The following is a 14,298-nucleotide window of genomic DNA, read 5'->3' on the forward strand; positions in this document are numbered from 1 at the left end:
TTTTATATAGAGTAGCAAGCCAGCTTTGCTAGGCTGACATCTCTTAACCCATATATCAAAAAAAAAAAAGGAGGAGCCAAGCGTCATCGCAAGGTTCTTCGGGACAACATCCAGGGCATCACCAAGCCTGCTATCCGCCGTCTGGCTCGCCGCGGTGGCGTGAAGCGCATCTCTGGACTCATCTACGAGGAGACCCGTGGAGTGCTCAAGGTATTCCTGGAGAACGTCATCCGCGACGCTGTGACTTACACCGAGCACGCCAAGCGCAAGACGGTGACTGCGATGGACGTCGTGTACGCCCTCAAGCGACAGGGCCGCACCCTCTACGGCTTCGGTGGCTAAGCGACTCGCTCCGCGGATATCCAGACCAGCGTCCACGAAAACAGCAGACACAAAAAACGGCCCTCTTCAGGGCCACCCAAAAGCCTGAGCGCGAGGCTCGCCTATGCGTTAGCATGGAAAACACCCAACGAGAGAGGTTTTGCAGTGTTAGTGTTGCGTTCGCTCGCTACCTTTTGCTTCCCGGTGCCGACGCGCACAGTGCAAAATAAAGCGCCTGGCCGGCTGCAGCAAAGGTACGAGCACCATTAGCGGGCCGTTTTGGGCAGCGGACGCCACGAGCAGTCTCGACGTGTCAGAAATGCATGCTTTCGTTCGTTCGCTGGCTCATTCATTTACGTTCGTTAGCGCCGGCACTGTTGTGGCCGTTGCTACGAGGGACCAGAGTGCTGCGCTTGAAAGAAGAAAAAAATAAATAAAAAATTCGCCTGAAAGCGTGGCAAAAAGAAGGGCTGTGCATCAATAGATAAATGAAGGAAGGAAGGACAGGCAGACGCACACGGTGACAGATTACGCAAATTGAAACAATGACAGAGAATTAATTTAAAAAGGGCAGCGATCGTCGCGGGAGCAGCATATCGAGGAGGAGGAGTGTCGTTGGGAGGAACCGAGAGGTCTGCCTGCCTGATTAGGCGGCATGTTTCTCGGGAAGGGAAAGGTGGTGGAGAGGAGGAGAGGGTGAAGTGGAAGACCGAGCGGAAGAATAGCTGCGTCCATGGGCCGACTTCAGGGGAACTGTGCCGGCATACGCCTATTACACATCTGAGGGAAACCCAGGAAAAACCCCAGACGGCACAGCCGGCCCGCGGATTCGAACCGCGGACCTCCCAGTCTCCAAGCGCACGCGTTACCGCTGCGCCACCGGAGCTGGTGAAATATCATATAAACATATATACTATAAACTATAAACATATCGCGCGCCGCGGCCGCCGGCATTCTGGCGACCTGGAGCTGCTCCCCGATTGGTCGGCGCGGCGAGCAATCGTGCCGTGGACGTGCGAAAATCATGCGGACACAGTGAATGACTAGGAAAAAAAGAAAAAAAAAGAAAAGGATGCCATCAGCACTCGGTGCTCCCAGGTGGTCTCCCTCCCAAGTACTGACCGAGCCCAATGCTGCTTAGCTTCGGTGATCGGACGAGAACCGGCGTATTCAGCATGGTATGGCCGATGGCGAGAGGCTATGTTTAACTGCACGAATTGTATCGTGCTCTGGCGGACGAAGCGCAGTTGAACGCGCTTTTCTTGAACAAAGACGGATGCCAGTGAAAAGGTTAGCCAGCCACGGCGCTCGAACCAACGCCTTGCGCATTTGGCTGTCCCTGCGCGCGATTACGTTGGTATTTCGGGGGCGAAATAAACGGAGCAGCTCGCGCCTCGTTTGTGGGGCTACTGCATGGTTACGTGCAATGATAACAGCTGTCATGTTAGTGACGAGAATACTAGCAACGACGATAGCAAGAAAGCGCGTAGCGGAAATCGCTTGTAGAGGCGGCGTGGAGTCCAATTTTTGGAGAACGCGGCTGTACGACGTTGCGGTTTTCGGAGGTAGTGGGACGGAGGGAAAAATAAACAAACAAACTGTTGGAGCAGGTAGTGAGGAGCGTGGGAAAGACGGCGAGAGCGCCACGGCTTAGCGCAGAGGAGAAAGCGCGGAAGATGTCAAATTGCCGGTGACCAAAGGAATAATAATAATAATGACAAGAAAGGGGATGAGTAGGTAAGGGACTCAGCAAGGGTTTAAAGGGGCACACATGCACACATATAGCTAGGCGTCCTCGTTTTTTTTAAATAAATAAATAAATAAATTAATTAATTAAACAGAGAGCCCTGTCGAAAAAAACCATACAGCCATCTGTATGAGCAATCATATGAGGCTCGTATATGCGTTTATTGTATGAGCAATCATATGAGCTATATGAGCATGTATGAGCTATATGAGCATGTATGAGCTACATGAGCATGTATGAGCTATATGAGCATGTATGAACTATATGAGCACTCTCTCAAACAGCGTATGAGCTATATGAGCACTCTCATACAGCGTATTCATGTACATGAATGCACAACCGTCTGAACAAACGTGCAACATGGCGTGATTAGGCTAAAATGACAACACGTGATTACAAAATACCGGTTTATTCAGGTACTGGCGTGACGTAGGTCCCTCAGAAAGCTTGCCAAATGCTTTTGATGAGCTTTTTTCGTTTCTGTACAGGCACCTTTGATGTCGATAATTTACCGTTTTCTGCATATTTGACGAAGGTATCTGTTGAAAAGAACGAACAAAATTAGAACTGCGCTAAATTTCTGCACCTACAAGTATTCCAGTTCCCACAACTTATACAGCCGTATGGGTTTATGCTGAAATGAACATGACAGGGGCCTGTTTCTCATCTCAACGTGTAGATCACACCTTCAAAGCATTAAGTTGTATTTAGTCAGTCGGAATAACGCACGAGGTCATTTTGCCGATTAAAATTTAACGTAACCTTCCTCTAATGCTGGTGATGTCCAATGAACGCGGTTCTGAAACATCTGAGTATGTTTGCGTTGTGGTTGCAAAACTGAGTGCATGTACTTGTTCGCGCAGCAACGGGTTACTGACACAGAGTGTTCGTGGCTTGCTTCACTTTGGGGCATCCAAATACACATTTTTTTTTCATGCTAACGTGCGATTTCGGTATGCCCTGGTGTACGACTTTATTTTAAACACTCTATACACACATGCAAAGGCTATCAGCGAACCGGCTTTCCACAAAAAGTAAAAAAAAAGCACGAATATGGTAGTTGCAGACAGCTAACCCGACAGACATAAAGGGCGATAACGGAAAAACGGGACTGCAACGTACCTGTATTGCGCACACACCTGCCACGGCTTCTGTAGTTTGATTCTAAGGTACACACACAAAACATCTTCAGTGATCACTGAAACGGTACAAAGACGCTGTCACAGCATGGAGACGGCGACGAAAATATGAGTCCCACGGAGAGCGCAGCGAAATACGTCCAGACGGCTCCGAGAAGCAGGGTAGAATAAGCAAGTAAGCGTCCAAGCACTGAGATGGCACTCGCAACGGCTTGGATGAGAATCCAGGAGCCAAAGTGAATGTAGAACACGATCGGAACGGGAAATATGCACATAAAATTTGAACAGAATCGGACGAAAGGAAATGGAGCTGCGACCGTTACGGCCCACCGACTGGGACGAGCGTCTCTTGAAAGGCCATCACCAGACGCTGTGGCGCCAGCACTTCTAGGTGAATAATTGGTTAACTAAACGGTCAACCTTTCTCATACTGCTCATATCTTTCTCATACTACTCGAAATGCAGCTCATACTGCGCATAACGTTGCTCATACTGCGCATAACGTTGCTCATACTGCTCATTGCTTTTCTCGTATTGCTTATATCTGCGCACATAGCGCGTCGTTGGCCTTGCCGTGCGGTTCATACCATTGCTCATACTGCCCATAGCGCTGCTCATACTGCTCATTGCCTTTCACATATTGCTCATTGCCTTTCACATATTGCTCATTTCTTTACACATATTGCTCATTTCTTTACACATAGAAAGTTATATGAGTTTTTTCAACAGGGAGAACAGTAAAAGCGAGTACATGGAGGAGGAGGAGGAGTGTCGTTGGGAGGAACCCGAGAGGTCTGCCTGCCTGATTAGGCGGCATGTTTCTCGGGAAGGGAAAGGTGGTGGAGAGGAGGAAAGGGTGAAGTGGAAGATGCTCGGGGGGAGGATAGCTGCGTCCATGGGCCGACTTCAGGGGAACTGTGCCGGCATACGCCTATTACACATCTGAGGGAAACCCAGGAAAAACCCCAGACGGCACAGCCGGCCCGCGGATTCGAACCGCGGACCTCCCAGTCTCTAAGCGCACCCGTTACCGCTGCGCCACCGGAGCTGCTAAAGCGAGTACATGCAGCAGACGAGACGGGCAATCCGCCGACGGCCGCTGGCGCAGCATTTTGCGGGACGCGCGAACTGCCTCCCCATTGGCCAGAGAGGCGCCTCCGTCGTGGCCGGCGTGCGAGCGCCGTATGCACTAGTGATGGGCAATCCAGTTCACTTTGGTGAACTCGTTCGTACAGTTCAGTTTGGTTCACTGAACCGTTCAAAAGATTCGTTCTTTCCGGTTCTTTCGTTCATCTTTCCGTGACGTCATAACATCATGTGACCGATCTCAACGGCGAACCGGCATCTACTTATGTGCAGGGTTGTAGACAGTAAGTGAGTAAGAGTTCTGTTTTGTGGGCGAGTGTGTTCCATGATGTTCCATGACATTACCGCGTTAAATCTGACAGTCACCTGCCGGCCATATTGGTCATATGTTGCGATAAGCGAATGCATGTTTATGGGACCGTCTTTCGCTGTCATGAAGAAAATAAACAATTCATTCTGCCGCACTGTAATTCTCTCGTAGTTTACATTTTCTTCAGTCCACTTTCCGCTTGCTTCCGCCTCTCGGCAGGGCTTTCTTAGGTCACGCAAATTCACTTTCATAGTTACTTTTTGGTCCCCTTCATAGTAGGTCCATTCTTTTCGCCTGCACCCCGGCCCTGAACTAGTTTAAGCAGTGCAACCCTCTCACATTCTTTTCGCCATGGACCTCACATGTATTTAAGAACTGGTGATGGACCCGTGCAGCACTTTTCTTTCGAAAAGAATGAACTTAGTCTACGGGAAACAGCGAGACTCACTGCGACCTGTTAGAAAGAATCGAAAGCCACCCACGATCGAGCTTACTTCCCGCTCGAGGTAGTGTTTCCGCCGTTCCCGGCGGTCGAATGAATCAACACTCAACCACTCAACTATTCCGGTGCGTGCGCCATCTGCCGGCATTGCTCTGAAGCTTGAATATGACAGGCCACGAGCTCGATTGGCCACACTGAGAGCTTACCGGTTTGTGATTGGCCAAGCCCCACGATCTGGGATGAATCGGAGAGCACTGAAGGCGAGTCGCAAAGCCGGGGGTCGAAGAACGATAGAGAACTCAACAATCGAAGGAATAGGAGAACGAGGAGAGAACCGTTCACTCGCGAGCTGAATCGAAGAGCAACAGAATCGTTTGCTCTCAAACGGCGCACTGGTTCTTCGGTTCTCGGCGACTCGCTGCGTTCTCGGCGTTCTCCGCGACTCGCTGCGTTGTGGCGTTGTTCTTGCTGGTCTCCTTTGAAATCTTAGCGTTGGTTCTCTACGGCGCGTCTGCGTTCTCCGCGACTCGCTGCGTTGTTCTTGCTGGTCTCCTTTGGAATCTTAGCGTTGGTTCACTACGGCGCGTCGATATCGAGCTTTGTGGCGGACGTCGTATGGGTGAAAGTATTCAGAATCAAAAATGTGTTTTCCGATTTTTTGTTAATGATCGGCTCGCTATACATATCGCTGGTGGTGATCTGCACTCGATAAATCCAAGGTATTTGTCAGGTATACCGGAAAAGGGCCTTTCTGGCTAGTATGTGAGATGGCGGACATGTTTTTCATGTACGTATTTAGTAATGATCAGTACTTAGAAATCTTAAACCAGTCCCCTGGTGCCTGCCTACTTCGAATTTGGCGCCTCAGTTGCTACGGTAGAGGCTCCGCATAAAAAAACTAGTAATGATAAGGGCCACATGACCCACTGGCGTCAATGATTCGCGAACGAATCTTTCGAACGAGTCCCTAATGTTCACTGATTTGAACGAACTGGAACGAACACATCAGATATTCGGGCCACGCGCGCCGAGCTTCGCCTGGCTAACTACTGCGCATGCGTTCAACACTGCTTTACAGCGGCGAACATAGATGGCGACACGGGCACCATCCACTGGAGGAGAGTGGAGAAACGAGAAACTGCGAAGCGAACGCAGCGGAACCTGACAAAACGGGGACGTCTAAGTGAACTGGTGAACGAGTACGATCGACAATAGTGAATGAGTCCATTCAGTTTGTGCCCGGGATTCGTTTATTCCGAACTGTTCATTCGCGAACGACACATCACTAGTATGCACTTCTTCCCTGTCCTTCGAAGTGAGCGGACGCTTCTTGTTTTCGCTCCCTCAAGGCCAGCCATCCCGCCGATAGCCTCTCCCCGGGCTCTCCAGACGAGTCACGTGATCGCACCTTCTACTGCGCTCTTCAAGGTCGGTAGCCTGCTTCAGAGGCGCCGCCGACGCGCGACTTCCGCGTTTTCACCTTCGCGTCTGTTTTTTCCGGGTTAAACAGCCCTTCTCAGGGCTTTTAAACTTTCGCCTGTGTCTCAGGCCGTCCAACTTCCGGTCCGTCGTTGCCAGCGCTCTCAGCAAGCATGGAAGAGATGAATGCTCTCATGACTCGCAAACTACGACAACTCGCGGACGCCAAAGCCGCTCTGGATCCTTCCGCAGTGGAAGATCCCCCGAAGGCTGACGAGCCTCTGGAAATGGACCAGCTAGAAGCTAGCTCACAATCTGACGCCTCCTCGGATGCCTCCTACAACCAGTATAGTGACACCGACTTCACCGGAGATGAGGGAAATTTTGAGCTACCATCACAAGAAAGGAAACGCCGTCGTCGAGCTCAACGCCGTGCTAGTGACTCCAGTGATGATACAGTGAAATCTGTGCAAGCCCCTCGTCTTCCTCAGGGATTAACAGTGCTCTTTCGGCCAATTGGTAAGCTACACAGTGTGTCATCTTTCCAACTGGTTAAGTTAGAAGACTTCATCGCCTCTGAAGCTCCCAACGAGTTGTCAGAAATACGTGTAAACCGAGCCAAAAACATAGTTGCTGTTGACGTCAAGTCAACTGGTGGCGTAAACAAGCTGCTGGGACTCTCACGACTATGTTCCACCCCAGTGAGTGCTTTCCTCCCAGCCGCAAAGCATCTGCTATTGGTGTCATCAACGTGCCAGACATTTCACTCAGTGACCCTCTCATCTCCCAACGGCTACGCTCAGGAGTTTCCGTCACGTCTGTCAAACGCATAGGAAAGACCGAATCTGTCAAACTTGTGTTTGTTACAAGCCCTACGCCTAAGTTCGTCCACATCGGCACGGTTAAGTTCCCTGTGAGTGTTTTCAGGCCCAAGCCAGTCCAGTGCTATAAGTGCGGCCGTTTCGGCCACGTTGGTGCCACATGTGCTCGCCCCAAAAAGTGCTTTTTCTGTGCTGGTGAACATGACTCCAACGAGTGCGCAGACAAGACAGCTCTCAAGTGTGTAACTGTGGGAGTGCCCACTCCACCCTTGACAAGTCTTGCACTGTGAGACAACTTGAAACTGCCGCCTCAGCCTGAAAAAGGAAATCCCTACAAGCAAGGCAAGAAAAATGCTGCAAGCAAGGGGGGGGGGGAAACTAGGAAATCTCCTACCCGACCGGACACCGACTCAGGCGCACCCAAGCCTGAAAGAGCCCCCAAGAAAGACTCTGCCCTCCGTAAGCGGCCGGACCCTCCACAAAAGCAAGCGTCACCGTCGACAGAAAGCACCAATGGAAGGCACTCGCCCTTGTACAGAGATATCTTAAAGGGCTCTACACAGACCAATGACGGACCCGCACAGTCTACACGGCCCAAACACGCCGTAAGGACTGTGACACCTTCAACTTCCCGGCCTTCCGAGGAAAAACCCTCCTCTACACTGCACCCACGAGAGGACGCAGCCAGCAAGGAGTCCTCGTCACCAGCTCGGCCCACAATTGCGTCATTCATAGGCATCGCCTTCACTGTCATCAGAGCCATCATTGAATGCCCTGGGGTTCCACCCACGGTCCGCGCGATTCTTTCCCTCATCATCCCACTCCAAGATGACATCACCAGTCTTTTCACCGCCTGAGCTCCCTCTCCACTCAGCTCAGACAAACGGAACCTTGTCCTTCCCTCTGGACGCACTGTGCCCTCACCCCACATCATGGACACTAAACCCAACGAGACCCGACGCCGCCCCCCTACAGTCATGCACTGGAACTGCAGGGGCCTGCGCGGCAAATTGCAAGAGGTCAACCTCTTCGTCAGAAAGCACCTTATACCCATTCTGGCACTCAGTGATAGTGGTCTTCCTGAATCAAGTACAATCCAGGGCTACCGAAAATACGTCAGCCCTGGCATTCCCGCCTTCCCCACCGGATGTGCCGCGCTCTTTGTCAGGGACAATCTTCCACAATCCGCTGTCGACCTCCGGGACATCTGCTGCGACACGGCCGAATTTGCAGCTGCCACTGTGAAACTACACAGGATCACACTTGTAGTTGTATCAGTGTATGTGCATCGGCGTCTTCCTCGGGGCCTGTTATCCGAGTGCCTCAAATACATCCGCCATCACTGCCCAGGCAACCTAATCATATGTGGCGATTTCAATGCACACCACCACCTTTGGGGTAGTGACAAGTGCTCCCCCCGAGGGTCAGAAATCGTCGACGCCATCGACGAGCTAGATCTGCAGTGGCAAACTCTGGAGCAGCAACCTTCTTCAGGCCGCCCTCTTCCTACTCAGCAATTGACATTTCCATCTACTCCCCTGGTCTCCACGTCACATGGGATGCAGGGAAAGATACCATGGGAAGTGATCACTTCCCCATCTTTCTCACGCTCCCTCATTCCACTAGCAATCTCGCACCCCCTCCACGATCCCGCCACTCTGTCACACACTGGGATCGTTACCGCAGCCTACTCAATCTGGACAGCAGCAGTGACATCACAACAGCCATACAGTCATCTCTAAAAGGGGCAACATCAAGCATCACCAAGAGGGCAACGGACCCAGTCCCTGACCTCAAATTTCTTAACCTCTCAGCAGCCAGGGGAAGAGCACAGCGCCGTCTACGCAAAAACCCTACAAAGGACAACACACTCTCCTTCAACCGAATCTCTGCCGTACTCAGGCGGTACTCCAATGCCCTGCGACGCTTCCAGTGGAAGGGTTTCTGCACCTCCCTCACCCCACACACGCCTGGCACAAAGATTTGGGCAGTGGTGAACAAGCTCGCTGGTAACAGCTCCAACAAGCACCCCTTCCAGGACTTTGCCCTCGCCCATTCTCTCACCCTCACCGAAGCAGCAAACCTCTTCGCTGAAACCTTCACCCAGGCAGCATTTCCTCAGCCGGCAGTACAACTACCACAGCTCCCTCACCACCGCATGGATGCCCCTTTCACGCGCACCGAACTCATGTCTGCTTTACATAGCAGCATCCGCCGCACCAGCCCAGGTCAAGACGGAGTCACCTACCAGGCCCTGAAGAATCTAACTACGCAAGCCCAAGACAGACTCCTTGCAAAATACAATGAAATATGGGAATCAGGCACAGTCCCTCCTGCTTGGAAACACTCCATCGTAGTCCCCATCCACAAACAGGGCAAGCCTCCTCTCAGTCCAGACGCCTACCGTCCTATCTCCCTGACATCCTGCCTTGCAAAGGTCATGGAGAGACTGGTTCTTACCAGGCTACTCTGGTATCTGGACTCACGCTTCGTCTTGCCCTCCACTATGACTGGTTTTCGAAAGAAGCTCTCAACTGCTGACACCCTCCTCGAGTTCTGCTCGGCGGCGGACAACGCCAAAAAGTCCTCCCAGACTCTCCTGGCGGCCTTCTTAGACGTACGCAGGGCCTTTGACAGTGTCACCGCCCAGACGGTTGTTAACCACCTCCACCAAATCAAAGTCGGCGGGCGCACAATTCGATTCATCACCAACTTCCTCCAGGAAAGAACTATGCAGGTCCGTCTGGGTACAGCCCTAAGCACTACTAAATACTGCACTTTAGGACTCCCTCAGGGCAGTATACTCTGCCCTGTCCTCTTCAACATCGTGATGGCAGGACTCACTTACGCTCTACCCCTATCCTCCCCTCCACTCCACATCAGCATTTACGCTGATGATGTGACCATTTGGACCACCGGACGCACGCTTCCATCTCTCTCCAAAAACCTCCAGAGAGCCCTAACTTCCACCCAAACCTACCTAGCCAAAGCCGGGCTCACCATCTCTCCCGAGAAATCTACCTACATGGTGATTAACAAGAGGAGGCGAAAAGACCCAGCCACTCTAAACATAGGGGGGACGCCAATTCCCCGCGTCAGAGAACAAAAGCTCCTTGGCCTCATCATCGATGAACGTCTGACCTGGAAGGCACATGCTTCCTCCCTCGCCTCGGCTGTCCTACACTACCGCAACGCACAAAGGCGGCTCTGCGGAACGACTTGGGGCTCTTCTCCAGAGGCCCTACTCCTTCTGCACAATGCCCTCACCGTCTCCAGAATCCTCTACGGGCTCCCCTTCATCCTCCCTTCCAAAACCTGGATGGAAAAACTGGAGATTATACACCGAGCCGGCCTCAAAACAGCCCTAGGTCTCCCACAGTCAGCCACAAACACAAAAACCTACTCAGAAGCTCGAGTTTTCTCCCTCCGTCTTGGTGCCACCCAGAAGCTCCTTCAACAATTCGATAGGCTCAGCAAATCCCGAGCGGGAAAGGAGATCATCAAACGGCTGGAGCAACACAGCTCTTCCCGTTTCATCAACCTCTTCCGAACCTTCAAACTACTCACAAAGCCAGAGCAACAAGAGCCCTCCCTCAGGACACCTTGGGAACTCCCCAACATTTATTGCCAAACAACAATCCCGAAACTCCGAAAGAAGAAAAACATCGCACCTATAGTTGCCAAAGCTATCGCCTCGGACTTCATTCAAGAAAGCTACTCCCGTCACACCAAAGTCTTCACCGACGGCTCTGTAAACCGCTCAACTGCTTCCAGCTCCTCAGCCTACGTTATTCCATCACTGGGAATCAGTTGGAACGGTCGCATACTCGGCCAAGTCTCTTCTACCACGGCAGAGCAGATCGCCATCTTCCACGCAGCAAAAGCGTTAGCTGCCCTGCCTCCACAACCAGTGGTCATCCTCTGTGACTCCCGAGCAGCCCTCGCCCGCCTGCAGCACCCAAAGCCCGAGGACACACTATCCTGGAACATCAGAGACGTCGTGAGCGCACTGGAGAACCACTCCTTCTCCATCACCATGCAGTGGCTCCCCTCGCACGTCGGCATTCCAGGCAACGAACAGGCCGATAACTTAGCTACGCAAGCACACCAGCAGGATCCCTGCATCAAGGCGCCACTCGACCCCAAGGCGACCCGCCTCTCCATAACAGCGTACCTTGAAGATGTACGAATGCGAGCACTCGGAGCAACTGGTCAAGACAGACCCAAATGCCCCACAAAAGGTCTTCCGAGAAGGAAGAGCACTACCCTGCACCGCATACGCACGGGCAGCGCCTTCACACCCGCTTTTCTGCACAAGATTGGAAGAGCCGACTCCCCCTTCTGCCACTCCTGCCAAGTCACAGCGGACTTTGATCATCTCCTCCTTCACTGCAGCAACTACACGGAGGAGCGCAACACCCTCCTTCGGAAAATAGCACACCCCAGTGGAACACCCCCCTCAGCCTGGACATCACCCACCCAACTGGATCATACACAACCAGGCGGAAAACCCGTGACGCCCTCCTCCTTTTCCTCGAAGAGACCCAGCTGCTCGACATCCTCTAGCCCCCCTCCCCCCTTTCTTCCCCTTTCCCCTTCCCTGAAAACGAAACGTGCCGCCAACTCTGAGCAGGCAAACCTCGTTTTCTTTCCCAAATACGTCACTACCACCACCACCACCAGCGCCGTATGCAAGCATCAGTCATTTCTTCTCCTGAGCATTTGAAGAGAACGGACGTGTTTCTCCGTCGCTCCTCTTCAGGTCACTTCCTCCTCGGGCATTCACCCCGCAGACGCCGACAAGAGCGGACGCGTCCGCTCTTTCTCTTCGTTTCGTGGGTTATCCCCGCAGCTTAAACAGCTCTTTTAAGAGCTTCGCATGTGCTTCCTGTATGCAGTGCCAGGATTATTCTTCGGCATCGTCCAGCAAACTTCCAGACATCGTACACCGCCGCTGGAGTGGCCTAAAAATGGCAGCATCAATGCTCCAAGGCGACGCGAATGGCATCACCACGACGCCCGACAGCGACGAAATCAACCCCTCATGGGGCATGGATATCGTTCACACAGAGGCACCAAACAGCGATCGACATTCTGAATCGGATGCCGCATCGGTAGTATCCCAGGACAACAGCTTCGCCGATTCGACTGATCGTGAACTAGCAGATGACGAAGATGGCTTTGTTCTCCCTTCGCGAGAGCAGAAACGACGACGAAGGGCAGCTCGCCGGCTTAGTGACTCAAGTGACGACACTATTAAAAGTGTCAACAAAGTGACAACCCGACGACCCGATCACGGATTAACTGTGCTTTTCCGACCCATCGGTAAGCAGAGCAGCGTTTCTTCTTTCCGCCTCGTACAGTTAGAATAATTCATCACATCTGAAGCTCCAAATGAGCTGTCAGAAATCCGTGTCAACCGAGCAAAAAACATAATAGCAGTCGATGTGAAAACCCAAGGAGGAGTGAACAAACTCCTTGGCCTCTCCCGTCTCTGTGCCACACCTGTTAGTGCTTTCCTCCCGGCCGCCAAGCAGGCCACAGCGGGCGTGATTAGTGTTTCCGACACTACTCTCAGTGACGCCGATTTGGCACAGCGTCTTCGCTCAGGGGTGACTGTCATCAGAGTCAAACGTCTGGGAAAAAGCGACTCAGTGAAACTTGTGTTCGCCACAGGGCCCGTGCCCCGCTACGTGCATGTGGGTGCGACGAAATTTCCTGTCAGTGAGTTTAGACCAAAACCCACACAGTGCTATAAGTGTGGTCGGTTTGGTCACGTCGGCGCCACCTGCCCGCGACCAGTTAAGTGTCTCATGTGCGCGTCAAACCACGACGTGAGTGAGTGCCCCAACAAATCGGCGATAAAGTGCGCTAACTGCGGAAAAGATCACTCTGCTTTGGACAAGTCGTGCTCCGTCAAACAACTGGAGACTGCCGCACTGCGCCTCAGTGTGAAGAAACAGATCCCCACCAGCAAAGCGCGAAAGTTACTTCAGCAGCGCAAGACCTCGGCCCCTGCATCAACACCCACCGCCTCACGACAACAAGAGACAGACAACAAAACTTCAGCTACCCAGCCAAAGACCCTCCTCTCACAAAAGAGCAGGGTAAACAAACAGGACGCTGGTACTTCGAAGAACGTATCGTACAGCAAGATTGTCGAGGGTCAAAGCAACACCAAAAACGCTGAGCAGGCAAAGGTTCCCACCTCACAGAACCCCCCAGCCCTCCCTCCTCCTCCTAAACAGCCACGCCAAAATCGCGACTCAACACAGCATCAGGGGGAAGACGCAACCGACAACAACACGTCAGTCTGCCATAACGTCATTTATCAACATTGCTTTCATGGTGATAAATGCTCTCGTGCAATGCCCAGGGCTTCCCCCCACCATCCGCTCCCTACTTGCCTTTGTCATCCCATTGGAAGACACCATCACAGGATTCTTCACCCGCTAATAGCCTTGGTGTGGACTGTGTTCCCCACCGCACCAGTGCTCCCGCTGCCCCATCATGTCTTACACCAATCAAAACGGCAAACCCCTCAGCCCCCACTTACTCCAGTGGAACTCACGAGGCCTACTTGGAAAGGTCAACGATTTGCGCAATGTTGTACAAAAGTACAATTTTGATGCCATTATTCTTCAAGAACCATTTGTTCGTTCTGACTTCCGCCTTTCTCCTTACCTGGCTTATTATTCAACTACCTGCCAGCCTGATCGTCGTCCCAGGGCTGTGATCTTTGTACGCAAAGACATTGTGCATGTGCCTATTGATCTCTCTCACTTATGCAGTGCCTCAGTGGAATTTGCAGCCTGCAAGCTGCAGGCAAACAATCGGACAATCACCGTCATCTCCCTCTATCGCTCCTGTAATACTGCTTTCAACTCCTCCATATTTAAACAACTCCTCAAGTGCCTGCCCTGGCCATGTCGTCATCGGAGGTGACACTAACGCCAAGCACCCTCTGTGGGGCAACAGTGCAGAAACTTATGAAGGTAGAAGTTTTGCAAACT

The 14,298-nt window shown here is 52.2% G+C and overlaps 1 non-coding gene across 1 annotated transcript; it reads right to left on the reverse strand.

The window, feature by feature from the left end:
* Positions 1-1,394: 1,394 nt before the first annotated feature.
* LOC135379865 (5S ribosomal RNA) lies at positions 1,395-1,513 on the reverse strand. The gene has a single exon (XR_010419317.1). It is a non-coding gene; the product is annotated as a 5S ribosomal RNA (ribosomal RNA).
* Positions 1,514-14,298: the final 12,785 nt, after the last annotated feature.

The sequence above is a fragment of the Ornithodoros turicata genome, chromosome 1 (assembly GCF_037126465.1).
Source record: "Ornithodoros turicata isolate Travis chromosome 1, ASM3712646v1, whole genome shotgun sequence".
Classification (NCBI taxonomy): Eukaryota; Metazoa; Arthropoda; class Arachnida; order Ixodida; family Argasidae; genus Ornithodoros; species Ornithodoros turicata.